Raw genomic sequence first — 15,967 nt, 5'->3', positions numbered from 1 at the left:
GAAATGGTGCTAGAATCGAAAGAAAAAAACAAGAAAATCTCTTCTGAAGACTGTAGCCCAATTCGGGGTGAGGATTACCAGAAGGATGCAACTCTGAAATTAAGGAGAAGACTTCATTCAAACCATTTTTCAACATTGTGCTTGGTGGATGTGATGAAAGTCAAATCACCCAAGCAAATGATGAATTTTGAAAATGAGGAGGAAGATTCTTACATTTTGGAGTTTGTCCTTCCAAAAGGGTATACTACAACCCTAATATTGAAGGTCAAGGAGCTTAAAGATCGATGTCCATTTAGTGGTTGTTTAAGATTCTCAACGTTGCCAAATGAGCCCACACGATAGTTTGATGCAAAATTGGGTAAGCAGTTTAAGTCTTCGAAGTGGCGTGATAGAACATTCCTCATCATGCCCTCACATTTTCCCAACACACCCCGAAGATGTATTGATCAAAAGTTGGGCCAACATTTCAAATCCTCCAAAAGGAGACATAAATAATTATCAACAAGGTATCTTGACGAAGTCTGAGTAGTCAAGATAACCGAGTCATGCCACGACATTAAACCACGCGCTGCTTGGGAGGCAACCCAAGGTATTTTGTTGTTTGTATTCGTCTTATGTGATTGACATCAGATCTTCGCATCCATGGTACCACAGGTATGTTTGTAACTCTCTTGTTTTTATTTGACGTATTGGAGACATTGCATGATTTTAAGTTGAGGGTGGGGATACTTGTGGATGTTGATGTCCTCCGTGGATTTTTGTTGTTGTGCCTCTATTCCCCGAAGTCTTGTTCCTAGTAGAGCTGGCATGTTTAGGCGTATTGCTCTTGTTTTGTGATGTGTTGTACTTGACTAGGAGAAATACAAGTAACTAAGGCAGTTAACTTGTTTTTGAGATTTTTGAGCACCTCTCCATTGGTCTGATATATTACTATGTGAATTGCATCCATTTGTGACCACGGTGTGTCTTTTTGTGGCATTAGTCTTGAAATTGAATAACCGTTGTTAAAAAAGTGCATGAAATGGATATGTAGTGATATGTGAGATACTTGTGTGCCTTGTGTGTGTAAGTTCTTACTCAGTTCCCATTGTGCGTTGAATCTAGAACTTGCCCAGTTAGTCGTACCATAGTCATAGGATAGGCGTTAGGAAAAATCATAGGCCGTTTTTGCATGTTAACCCATTTTAACTTAAATGACCGTCCAAATGTGAATAATATCCCTTGATCCCTTTTTGCACCTAAATAGCTCAGTTTTTTCTTATACACCTTCCACCTTCCCATTATATCACAATGAACCTATATTGGCCCTGGTTCTCCTTAGACACTGTGCACCTTGACTTAGGCAAATAGCCAAAGTTGAGGGTGGATACTATAGGGGTGCGTGATACATTCTGAGTATGAAGAGAGGTAAAATAAGAAAAATGAATAACAAGTTGGGTGTAGTGAAAAAGAAAATAGGAAAAGAGAAAACTGAAAAAGTTAATCTAATGCTTGAACATACAACACCCATCTTGAGAATACGTGTCAAATAAAAGAGGGAAAAAAAGAAGGTCAAAAGTTAAAACCTCACGAGTTGATGTAGCTCCAAGGAGGTATATTTACTATGAAATACCCTTGAATATCATACCAGCCCCTAGCTTACGTTACGAGATTAGAAAAGCCCTTTAGTGATCCTAACTGACTTATTTGAAGACTTTGGTACTGACTATAAGGGCAAGCCTATGGTATTTGATGCGCAATGTTGGAACTTCGTTCTGAGAGTCAGTATTACGTTCATCCCTATGTTAATACATGTGAATCTGAGTGAAAAGGGGATTTCTTTGTTGTGAGGGCACACCAGGTATGCTGCTATTGAATGATTTGTTCGGAGAATGTAATTTGGGTATGTGCTAGGTTGTTATTGCTGAAATTTTTTCCATCTCTAGATGCTTGTGAGTTACAAGGTTGTTTTCAAATATTAGACATAGTTGAGTTTATTTTGATTGATCATGGAGATAGTGCATGTATTCTGAACTGATAAGAGTATTTAGCTGCCGAATTGTACTTTTTTTACTCCTAGTTATATTTTGTTTGCTTAAGGACAAGCAATTGTTTAAGTTGAGGGTGTTGATGTGTGAGCTGATGCTAACACATTTGAAGCTTTTAACTCTGAATAATTGTGAAGTCTTAAGCAACTTTCATTGTTTTTTATTTGTTTTTGTGTGTTAATGCAGACATTAGTGATCGGGGAGGAAACCAAAGGAAAGAAGAATAAATTGGATGACATCTGATATAAATAAGCTGAAGTGTAGCTGACGTCAATTCTAAAGCGCCGTCATACATGGGACAAGCCATCAAAGTTGCCGTCAAGCTTAGATAGAACCTGAAGAGTTGAGAATAAATATGACGGTGATTCGCAACGGCCATCAAATAAGGGACATGGCATCAAAATTGTCGTCAACCAAAGACAGAGTATGTTGATTTCTAGTGAAGATGTGATGGCAGTTTTCACGTGCCATCAGGATTTTTGACACGCCGTCAGGATTGCCGTCTGAAGAGGCAGAAGATAAAAATTCACTGGAACCTTTGACGACATCTTGCACACATCATCAGGAATCTGACACACCGTCAAAAGCATCGTCATCTAAACCAAAGAGAAAACTGAAACTTTAATTTTATTTCCTTATTTAGGATTTACTATTTAAAGACTTGTTATGGGTTTTATTGAGGAGGATCTGTTATTATCTATCAGACATTAACCTAGGGAAGAGAGGCACGTAACATTGCTCTCTTACATTAATTATTCTTCTTGTTTTCATCAACTATTTTTGGGTTTCTACCTAGTGATTCAATCGAAGAAAATACTTTTTGTTTTCAATCTAATCGTAAGTTATCCTTATCATTATGAATTCAACTTGTGAGTTCGTTCATCAAATCATGAGTGGATAATTCCATTAGCTGGGGTTATGGGTTCCATGGATTAGGGTTTGATATGATGCTAGGTGTTTAACGGATTCAAAGAGTAGTAGAACATCTTAAAATTCTATTGTTTGAAGTTAAATCTAGTGGTTGCAAACATTAGATTATGCCTTAGGTTTTATTTAATTCTAAAAGAGAAATAGACTAGAGGACGTGAATTATCAACAGGGACTCGGAAGCTACCAACCTTCTATTTAATGATTAATGTCGTAACTGGATTAATCTACCTGAGATAACATCCTATTAGAAATAGATAAGTTATCTAAGTTTGAGAGAATTAGATAATAAATTGTCTGGTGAGGTCGAGAGATGAGTCAGATAGTATAATCATCAGGGATATTCTGCTGTTCTACTCATTCCGAGAATCCTAAGCATTACCTAGTATCTGTCAATTCCCAAAACCCATGGTGAACATAACTTTGGTTTCCCATTTAGACTGATTTCAAACACTAAAATATTGAAAGTGACAATTAACTCTCTGTGAACCTTAAACCCCCATTTTATCTTTTTATATCGATTGTTTGAATTTAACTTTTAGCTTTAGTTTCAAACTAGTTTAATCGCCAATCACATTGTTCCTTGTGGGATTCGACCCCAACCTAGTTGGGTTTTATATTGAAAATGATCGCTTACACCCATTCAAGATGTAATTTGAGCGTTATCATCTATGGGTAGTATTTTGCTTGTGGAGGAAGGTAAGAAAGAGTTAGCTCATGATGTGCATCATCTGGCTATGTTGGGTGTTAGGTTGCTTGATTCAACTGAAGGGAGTATGTTAGTGCAGAGTAGTTCCAAATCCTCCTTAGTTTCGGAAGTGAAGGAAAAGCAAGACTTAGATGCTAGTTTGGTTAGACTGAAGGAGTCAGTCAAAGATCAGAGAGTAGAAGTTTTCTCCCAGGGGGAGATAGAGTGTTGAGGTTGCAGGGTAGACTATGTGTTCCTGATATTGATAATCTGAGGTAGAGAATTATAGCTGAAGCGCATGGCACGCGATATTCCATTCATCCCGACACTACCAAGATGTACCGCATTTTGTGGAAAATTTATTAGTGGAACGGTATGAAGAAAGATATAACAGTGTTCGTGGCAAAGTGTGCAACATGCTAGCAGGTTAAAGTAGAGCACCAAAGACCTGGTGGTGTAATACAAGAAATTAGTTCAGTGAATATAGATTTCATGACTTGTTTACTTCTTTCCCAATGCCACGATGATTCTATTTGGGTCGTTGTTGATAGTCTATCTAAGTTAGTGCATTTCTTACCTATGCATACATCCTATACAGTCGTGGATTATGCTAGATTGTATATTCGGGAGTTAGCGAGGATGCATGGAGTTCCTGTGTCTATCATTTCAGATAGGGGGACTCAGTTCACTTCTCAGTTCTGGAGAGCTTTTCAGAGGGGTCTTGGTACCCAAGTGCATTTGAGTTTTGCTTTTCATTCGAAGACAGATGGTCAAGCTGAGAGAACCATCTAAACCTTGGAGGATATGTTGAGGGCATGTGCTCTTGACTTCAAAGGTAGTTGGTATGAGCATTTTCCACTGATTGAGTTTGCGTATAACAATAGTTATTACTCTAGTATCCAGATGACACCATTTGAGGCTTTGTATGGTAGAAGATGCAGGTCACCCATAGGTTTGTTTGAGGTGGGTGAAGCTACTTTGGTTGGACCTGACGCTGTGTTTGAGGCAATGGAAAAGGTGAAATTTATTAGAGAAATGTTGAAGACAGCTCAGAGTCGCCAAAAGTCATATGCTGATGTGAGACATAGACACTTGGAGTTCAAAGTTAATGATTTGGTGTATCTGAAAATTTCACCCATGAAAGGGGTGAAAAGGTGTAACTCCCCAATTTTCTTAATCGGAATGCTACACGGTGCTCATGACCCCGAAGGATCATAAGTTAACCCATGACTAATATCTGTACCTGTATACTACATAAAACACGGTATAATATAGAAACATGAACTGAAAGGCCATAAGGTTCAATACTAATAAATAACTAAAAATAGGGTGTAACAATTTCAAAACGAGTGAGATAACTGTCTGAACATACTATAGTCTGAAAGCCTCTAAACTTATCTGAATAAGGAGTTGATGGGACATATCCCCAACTAACTCCTACTACTGAAATAGAATGAAAACTGAAATAGTAATGTAATCATCATGTCCTCGAAGGATGTGGACTCATAGCTGACTCTAACTGCTGAACTGGGATGGTACTGATACTCTAGAGCTCGTGCTTCTAAACCTATGGTATAAGACACCATAGCGCAAATGCGTCAGTACTTTGAATTTACTGGTATGCAAGTGAGGTAGGCTGAATGCAATAGGTTCATGTGCATGAATAATACTAACTGACTGACTAACATGAACGTGAGAATACATGCATGCATACATAACTGTAACTGACATTGTGATAGGACTGAATACCGAGTTCTGACTACTAATTTTACTGGTATTGACATTTGAGTCACTGATGAGTGAGAAAGAATGATACTATATTACTAAATACTGAGGGACTGATACTATGCTACAGATACATGAATAACTGTGTCTAACAGTTCTGATTATGAAGAACTGGTCTGGTTGACTGTATCTGATAGTCTAATTATAAAGAATTAATCTGATTGACTTTATTTGACAACCATGAAAATGAAGAATTGATATGCTTGACCGTATCTGATAGTCATGAATGTGAATACTGATAATATGAGTTCTGATAACTGATATAACTGATAGCATTAGTGACTATATCTGACAATCCTAAATCTAATGGAACTAATTGAGTTTCATACTGTATCTGAGTTGACTGTATCTGACAGTCATGAAATCTGAAGAACTATCTGAGTTCTTTTACTGAAACTGAGAATGAAACTGAAATTGAGACTATAAGAAGTAATAATCTAACTGACATACGCCAAATTTGAACTGGTGGGGTCCAACCTATAACCCCAGCTGGAAGGGTTCAATACCGTGCCACGGGTAGAGACAATATGTGAGTAAACCCTATTCTGTTTGGGAGCTCTTTCTATCTACATCTGCTATCAGGTAAACTCAAATGAGATGTATTAGCCCTATGTGTAGGGATATCTCAACCTATGCTAGCTACGTAGTTCTAGAACACAAGGATTGATTCTAAGGATCTCACCCTACACTGAATAATAGGTGAGTCCCCATCCTTGGGTTCACTCGGTGATGAATTCTACTCCCAACTGAATAGACACTGAACTGATTAATTGAACTGAACTGATTAGCTGAACTGAACTGATTAGCTGAATTGATACTAGTGGTATTGTTTAGCGGAGCTAAACTGAGTGTACTAAGTTTCGATGACTAACAGAATGTACTGAGTTTTGAGGGCTGATTAAGAGTACTGAAGTTACTGAGATTGACTGTGAATACTAAGGTTACAGAGATTACTGAGTACTGAGATCACTGAGATTACTGAACTACTAAGATTTTTGAGTTTTCTTGAGTCATATGACTGACTGAATTCTATAGATCATGGCTTAACTGAGATTATCATAATAACATGACATGGCGCTAGACACATAGCTATATTTTCGGGTACAAGTACCCCCAGGACTCGATGGAGGGAAACTGACACAAATGACACTTCTTGATCATAGGAATAACATCCACAATTCATAATACCATAAGTAGGATATTTCATACTACACATGTTTCTCAATACCATATACATGAAATGGAATGTGTATAACATGTAAATACTTGCATAACTTCAATTTCATGAGCATTTCATATCACAACAATAATTAGCATGGAATTCATGTTGAGTCATAAGGAATAGAGCTTGGTCTTGTCATTTAAGTTCTATTTAGCAATAATACATGATTTCTAGTCTCTTAGGTATTTTATCAAACACCTTGCATTCACACCTTGTGGCATAGGCATATTCATCACCTTAATGATTTAAACCACCCAAAATTCATATATTTCAATTTGCATGTCATCCTAGTTTCATAAAATCACATAAAGATTCTAATTTAGGAGTTGTATAATAATCAATCAAACAAACATAATCAACCCACAACATAACTTCATGATTCATAGTTTAAAAGAGGGTTCTTGAACTCCACGGATGAAAGGAATCCATGGATGAACACTATGCATACGTTAAAGCTTGATCTTGAAAGAGATCTAATGTTTCTTGAAGGTTCTTGAAGAAACCCTTAGGCTTGCTCTTGATTTTTTCTTGACTATGGTTTAACCCCTTTGGGAGAGAATTTTTTGTTCTTGAGGAGATGATCTTGAGAGAAAACCCTAATCTTGTGGTTGAGAGTGTATGAGAGCATTTTTTAGATGTTTAACTGGAAAAAAATAGGAGAAAGTTATATCATTGAGGTTTATAAGTCATGGGAGGTGAATGAAAATACCAAAGTATCCTTACAAAACCACTTCCCAATTTCTGAAAATCTTAGCTGACGACCAAGGCTGAAATATCGTCAGATTTGTGATAAGTCGTCACAAATGTCATCACTTGGGAGCTGGTTTCTACCTAAGGCTGATGACATTCATGATAAGACATCAGACTTATGATAAGTTATCACAAAATTTCATTACTGGAGGCTGGTTTCTGCCTAAGGCTGATGACATTCGTGATAAGCCGTCAGATTTGTGAGAACTTATCACAAAATGTCATCACTCAGATTTTAGGCTGACATGCTGGAGTAAAATGGGCATAACTTTTTTCTCCAATATTATATTTAGGAGAAATTTGTATGGTTGTAAATATAATTAAATTATGTATCTTTTGGTAGGTCATAAGATCAATAATTTGTAGTATAACAAGAGATATGCTCATTTGAAGTTGACTATAGCAATATCCTTCTCAAGAATTCAATCGGTAAGGAATGTTTTGATTCATCTGATAGCTAGGAGTTATTTGAAGACTTAATATACATCTAAATTGCTCATAAAACTATAAAATAACCATGATGTACTATGCATGATCTTGAAACATGGTGCTAATATTGGTTTGGATTTTTTTGGGGTATTACAAAAGGTTTGGGAAAAAAGGAAAGCTTAGCCCCTGATATATTGGCCCCTATAGGATCCTGAGTCGTGTTGGGAGAGTAGATTATGAAGTTGAGTTGCCTGCAGAATTGTTTGTTGTTCATCCTATCTTTCATGTCTCCACGCTTAAGAAGCACATTGGTGATTCTGTGGTAGTAGATCCTTCAAAGAGCATTGATATTCAGATTAGTCTTCATTTGAAGAGATTTCGGTTGAGATTTTAGATCATCAAGTCCATATATTAAGGAATAAAAAAGTTTCCTTGGTCAAAGTGTTGTGGCGAAATCAGTCATTTGAGGGCGCTTCTTGGGAAGCAGAAACAGACATCCAAACCAAATACCCACATCTCTTCTCCATAAGTTTAGATTAAGCTGAAGGTATTATTCTTCCTTAATACAACCCTTTCTATTCAAAGTTTTAGCTACATAGCTATTCTCATTATAAGTTCATGCATTCTTGAAGTATTCAAAGTTTTGAATAAGACAGAGTCAAATTAGCAAGTGTTCAGCTATTTATCTTTAGTTTTCTTCAGTACTCTTATCTTATTAGCAACATTCAAGGATGAATGTTTCCAAGGGGGAGATATTATAATATCCCAAACTTTTCTCCAGCTTAATTTCACCTCGAGAAGGTTAAGGAAGGACTTCCAAGGTGAGTATCATTTTGACCATATAGAATTTCCCTTATTTAGACTTCTTATCATATGGTAAATTTGATAAGCTTTCCGTCGATATAAAGTTCGCCCAAATCCGATACCCGGGCAAGAAGTTATGGCTAATTTTAATCCTAGTCGTAAAACACTGTCATTTTTATGCTTGGCACATCGTGGAGGTGGCCTATTTACCAATTGCCAAATTCCAGTATGACTCCGTGATGGTGGCGTATCGTGGAGGACCCAAATTTCCCAGTTTTCGCTTTCAAGAACTCAGCGCGATAGTGGCGCGTCGCAGCAGGTGCCAAAATGGCATTTCCAATGGGGCACCATGATAGCTTTGCATCATGAAGTCTGCCCAGTTCCTAGTGGTCGATTTCCAGTAAGCCACCACAATAGTGGTGTATTGTGGTGGCCACTCAATTCGCAAATACTTTATTTTTCTAGTTCGTTAAGAGTTAAAAGGGGGGTATTTTTTTCAATTCCATCCCAAAACATAAACTAAGTGCATAACAAAGCTCCTTATGCCCTAAATCCTCATTGTCTTCAATTAAAAACCCTACCTCATCAACCTTCTCCTCTAAGAAACTCAAGACTACTCTGTCAATTCCCCAGATTAAGCCAAGATTCCAAGTTCTTAGTGCTAGAATTCCAAGAACCCTCATTCAAGAGTTCCAATAACATCTCAAAAGAAAGTTTTTAATCCAAGTTTATCAATCTAAGGTATATGGGGTTTGAAAAAGGACATTCTTTCATTCTTGTGCCCAAAAGTTTTAGTTTTCTTAAAGAATTTCATATTTTCAAGATGAATTCATGATATGTCTAGATTAAAATATTTTGAATTTATAAGATTATGACTTGACCAATTCTTGAGTTGCATGATTTTCTTGTTTAATTATGATCTAAATTGAGAAGTTTATGTTATAAATTGTACATTCCTATATTGATTTCATATTTTCAAGAATTCCCAAGATTTGTTGTCATGAATTGAGCCTTATTGTGAAATTATGAGTCTTTGCGAATGAGTTATTGATACTCTTTAAAGTGTTTCAAGAAGTGTGCTTATATTTCCATGTTATTGAGACTTTTAAAGCTTTGATGATAAGTCTATCAAGATTTCAAGAAAAGAATTAATTTTTGATCCTAAGCTAAGAAAAAAGTCCACATCCTTTGATTTGAGATAAAGGGGATGCATATTGGCTCCCATTTCATATTGTTGAATTGTTTAAGGTGGATTTTCTTAAAAGTTCTGAGCTAAGTAAGGGATTAGTATTTAGCACCGAGTTGGTCTTGATTTTGAGGTCTCATGCCCCAGAACTACGTGCCCCCGTAGGTTTCTGATATACCCCAAGTGGGTTAAGCTAGTGATCACTAAAAAGTTAAGGTTCTACTCCGATTGCAAGGATAGAATAGCTCTCCCCAACGTGGGAAAGACGTTGGACTCCATGTAGCTCACATGGTTTATGTCGGCTAGAAGAAACTCCCAATCCTAAATTTATGAAGTCCCAAAGTCCGACTCTCTCTAAGACAAAAGCTTGAGTTCTGAAAGTATAAGTTCTTTGAAAGATATAATTCTAAGATTTTCAAGTATCATGATGTTTGGGTATTAAAGAAGTTCCTTGCTTTCATAAGATTAAAGCATATGTTCTGAAAATTGATATTTTAAGACTTCGTCTAGTTTACAAGTTGTGAATAAATAAAGAATACAGATTTAGATGTAAAGTGAAATGACTCACGTGATCCTTATTACATGTTCTTCCTATTCATGATTTTTAAGAGTTTTAATCAAGCTATGTGAGTCATCTATTATAGCATGCATGCTTCCTATAAAGACTTGTGATATCGATTATTTAATTGCATACATCCCCATATGCTTAGTACATTCCCAAAGTACTGATCCACATACTTGTCTATGTGCTATATTTTCTCATAATATAGGTTTAGGTGCTCAGTCCCAGCCTTGTCAGTGCTTGTGATATCGATTAGTTAATTGCATACATCCCCATATGCTTAGTACATTCCCAAAGTACTGATCCACATACTTGTCTATGTGCTACATTTTCTCATAATATAGGTTTAGGTGCTCAGTCCCAGCCTTGTCAGTGATTCCCGAGCACTTTTATCTACATTTCAGCAGTGGCGAGTCCTCATGATTTGGGGATTGTTTATCTTCAGACATTCAGTTTTATTTAGGAGTTATTTATTCCTCATCAGTTGAGTATGACTCAGTTGGGGACCTATCTCAATTTCTCTCTAGTTCTTGAGTAGTAGAGGCGTTGTCAGACCAGTTATCAGGATGTTAGTATGTTGAGATTTTCAGTATATTGAATATTCGGCCAGAGTATTTTATTCATATTTATTATCATTTGATATGACAGTATAAGTGTTTTGTGTATTTCATCTCTAAGTAAGTGAATATATGAAGTAGCAGGCTCAAAGGGTTAGCTTGGGGCTACTCATAGCTTTAAGCACCGTGTGACATCTCGGAACCGGGTTTCGAGGCATTACAATGACATAGTCTAAAATAAGCAGGCCTTCTAGAATAAAGAAGGTTCACCACTGCACAGTTCACTTCAATCAGAAAACTCTACTTCTTAGCCGAACCTCTAGACTGAGCCTAAGAACCTGGGAGGTAGGGGGTCAATATAATTGTACTGGTACGCAGAGCAATTCCAAAATAATAATTTGTATTCAACATATATAAGAGTTATTTACATCAGATCTTAAATATATCATATGGTAAGAAATTACATAGGCATATTTAAAAGACTTTGTAAAATCATCTGAACTTGGAGATACTCTTTATTTACTTTTGTGCTAGGTGGTACACCCTACAATTTCATAGCTTTCACCGACTACCTTTTCTCGGTTGCCACCAAGATAGGAGTATTAGTGAAGGAAGAGCACACAAGATCACACAGCAGGGTGCCACAACCCCAAACAAGTCATTATGATGTGGTTGGGCTCAAGATCACAAAGCAGGGCTCCAAACCAACAGTCCCGATTTGGGATGACAAGATACTAGGTACACAAGATCACATAGCAGGGTACCAAGTTCCTGTGTCGGCAAATCACGGTTTCCAGCATAGAGTCATTTGACTCGTACTTTTTTCGATTAACTACCTAACTCATATTAACCCAGTTTTCAACTCTTTAAGACATGCATTCTCTGGAATCAAACTCTGTTATGGCTTACATTTGTATGGTATCGTCATACCATTGACTTGAAAGTCACATCTATCAGCCATTTATAGCATATTATCATCTTTTCTTTCAAAACATGCAGTTAGGGACCACCATAACAATAAATCAATTCAAGAAAACTCTTTCTTTAAAACTCATGTAAACACATTCAAGAAACTCTATTTGTCAACATTTCAGTAATACAAGGTAGTTATGTCAAAATTTCTCAATCACATGCAACTCTTTATTTTAAAAATAAGGATATAGTTATATCAAGAAAATCCCTCTCATCATCTTTAAATCATGCTTAAATACTATGATATCAAGAAAACCACTTTCAAAACCATAGAACATGCATTTCAAGTCATTCCCTATAAGATTATAAATTTTAATTCGTCACAAGAGAGGGACTTCATAATTATGCTCTCAATAAATCATCAAAACTCAATTTCATACATATACATATGAGTGTAAATCAGTTTAAGGGGGAAAGGCCTAAAGGCCAAATCATCAATATAATTAAACATTCATAATGCATAATAAAAAATCATGGATTTCAAAACCTCTTTAACAATTCATGCTTGATAATCTTTAAATCATATGTGAGTGTTTTCAACAACCCATGCAGTTTTTAGGATGAACCCCACATACCTTAAATTAAAATATTTTGAATAAACTCTTGCATTAGGGATTCTATACGTACGATTGATGGGTGCTTCTTGTATCCCTCATAATGGGAATTTCAATTTTTAAAGAATTAAGGAAAAGATACGGTTAAATCTTGAGATATGTTGATTTTTGGGTTGAAACCCTAAGGAGTGTTCTTTTGGATTTTTGATGAAATTATCAATAATATGGTGTTTTAGGATTGAAATCTCGTATTTAAGATGATAAGGGGGTGAAAATACCCAATATACCCTTAATGAGATGGAGTCTAAATGCTAAAATTCCTATGCGCATGCAGCAGAGCATGCATCACATGCTCTAGTCCGCTAGACTGGAGTTTGTGTCGCATGCTGCATTGCATGGTGCCAGTGGTGGAATGGAAAATTCTATGCATGCAAATCACATGATACCACTATTTTGGGCATTCAAACGTGCCATAAATGAGATCTAAAAATTTTGAAACTCTCCCAATATGTACTATCGACTTGCCACATCATGAATCAACAAAGAAATTAATAAACGGAGGTAGGAAAGGCCACGAAAAAATTTATCCAAGATTGGGAGCTCAAAATAAGACTAAGTCTCTTTGACACGGAGAGAAATTTCAAGGTTTTAAACTCTCTATGCAAGTTATTACGAGAGAACACATGCACAAATTCTGTGGGCGTTACAATAAGTCATCCATGAGGGTGCTGTAAGTAATCAAGTTAGAAATTCTTGACTTTCTCTTCTCTTCTAATACTTCGAATGTCGCTTCAACATCCCTTTGTTCTACAATGATACCTGACCAAGTTATTGAAAATGCATGTATTGGGCTTCAAATCTAGATGTTTCTGCGTATTTAAGATGTTGGGTTCGAAATCGAGAGGGTGTCATGCAGAAGCTTAAAGTTTGCAAATCATGGAGAAGATAAATTAGATGACAACGAAAAACAAACACTAAAAGTATATTATTGATATTGTTTGGTCAAATGACCTATATATAAAAAATAATATTTGAAAAACATAAAACCTTTTGGGAGAAAATCTCCCCCTAAATAGAACTTTGTGGATGCTAATGTGTTAGCATATGAGAAGAGAGGTCTTCTATTTATAAAGTTTCAAAACCTGTCCTACAAGAAACAGGTTTGCCAAATATGGAAAATTAATATTTTCTTGCAGGAAAAGTAAAATAATTATGGTATTACTTTTATTTTCCTTCTAAGAAAAATAAAACTCAAATATGATAAGAAAATCAGGGCAAAAACCCTAACAAATCTCTCCTTTTTGGCTTGATTTTATTGACGGCAAATTCTTGATCCTCCTTCTTCACATGATCTTCATATATCACTGCTGCTTACTATGATTAAAAGCTGGTTATGGGTTAAAAATTAAAGCCCTATGTGTTAAAAATAAAAGCATGGGTTGATATTATTGGATAAGTAAACAAAGTTGACAGTGGAGCCTTGTGCTTTGAAAGTGAGAACAGGTTAAGAGTGGAGGTCATGCATTAAAAGTAAATGCACGAGTTGAAAAGAGCCCAAACATAAAAATCAGCAATGGTTGAAAGTTGGAGCCCATAAACATGGGTTGAAAATTGATTTTGGTTTTAAAGATGGATTTGTAGGATTGTTGAAAATTTGTTTGAAAGTTTTTCTCCACATGTAATTTTATTTTGACAAAATATCTTCACTATCATCAAGTTGCTTCAACAATTGGACCATCAAATCATTGAACCTCTTTGAACTTGTCTTCAACCTCGTTTTACCAAACCACTGGATCTTTGAACCATAAGCTTTGATACCACTTGTTGGGTTCAAATTTTTTGGGTTTCGAAATCGAGAGGGCGCTATGCGGAAGCTTAAAGTTTACAAACAATGGAGAAGATAAATCAGATGACAAAGAAAAACAAATACTAAAAATATATTATTGATATTGTTTGGTCAAACGACCTACATATAAAAACTAATATTGGAAAAACATAAAACCTATTGGGAGAAAATCTCCCCTAAACAAAACTGTTTAATGACTATGTTGTGGATTAAACAAAACTCTTTAATGACTACATTGTGGATGCTAATGTTTTATGATATGAGAAGAGGGGTCTTCTATTTATAAAGTCCCAAAACCTTTCCTCCAAGAAAGAGGTTTGTCAAATATGGAAAAGTTTTATATTTTTCTTTCAGAAAAAGTAAATAAAAGTAATTATGGTATTACTTTTATTTTTTTCTTCTAAAAAAAAAAAGAAAACTCAAATATGATAAGAAAATCAGGGCAAAAGGAGAAACTCCTTCACGAGTTCAATCTGTTTTGGTTCAATAAGCAGATTCAGGCATGTGCTAATGGCATTGAGGGAAGGCTTTTCCCCGAACAATAGGCAATATTGCGCCAAACATCTCTACAACTTTTTAATAGAAAGAGGATTTGGAGTAATGCTTCATGATATTAGTAAGTACACCTTTATTAAACTTGCAAGTTTCATATTTCATCTGATGACTCAAATTTCTTACAAACAGCAAGTCTATAGAGAAGAACAGCATCAGTGGAGTTATTGTGATTGAAACCCTTCTGATCAGAAACCTTGTTAAAGATCTCCAAGGCACGTCATGCAACCTTCTCTCATTTTCATGAGATATATATTTGTGTTTTCTTCGCACTTGTTCTGCAGTGCCATCTATCTCGCTAGGAGCATCTGGCCTCAGGGAATTCCACTCTAGTAATAATGCAAAGGAGAAATCCATTGGACTGAAGATGAGAATAGCCTAAATAAAGAGCAGAGACTGCATGTATCTCTTGTGCCCAATAGCTTTCATCCAAGTTATAAAAACATCATCGTGAGTTTCCTTCCAATCTTCCCTTTTTGGTTAGCTTAGGTACTTAACTATGTCTTCATTGTTAACACCCTGATACTTGATCTCAGGAATACCGTAATCGCTACAGTGGTCTTATTCCAACGTGTCATGAGATAATTTTTGTTCCTACCCACTTTCAAAACTTATTTTGAGGGTTAAACACCAAATTTCTTTTTGATTTATTTTTCAAGGTTAGATCTTGAAAAAGGTAAGAAGAAGTGGGTCACGGTTGTGGGGTCATAGTTCCTTTAATATTTTTAAAGCATGAGAAAAAAATATAACTTTTTAAAAACTACAACATGATCCCTTTTTATATTTATTCATTTTCAAAACATTTATTAAAATTATTTAATATTTTCAACTACATTTCTCTCTCCTCAAAACCTTCCTTTTTCCAATTTTGGTTCCTATTTTTTCGAAAAAAAAAATTGGTTGATTCTTGCTTCTCCAGGAGAAATTTTTTAATTTTTCTTGCTCAGGTAAGTCTAATTTTCTTCCCCAATAAGTTTTAGATCCATTTTAGTAATTTTTTTATGACGCTTTGTGTCTGGGTTCTTCGATTTTGACAAAAATTGCACTATTTTTCGTTGAATTAGCCAAAATTTGAGTGTTTCTAGTTAACATTGTTGATTTCGCAT

This window comes from Capsicum annuum, chromosome 5 (assembly GCF_002878395.1).
Source record: "Capsicum annuum cultivar UCD-10X-F1 chromosome 5, UCD10Xv1.1, whole genome shotgun sequence".
In the NCBI taxonomy this organism is placed as follows: domain Eukaryota; kingdom Viridiplantae; phylum Streptophyta; class Magnoliopsida; order Solanales; family Solanaceae; genus Capsicum; species Capsicum annuum.
Note: the sequence above shows the minus strand (reverse complement) of the source record.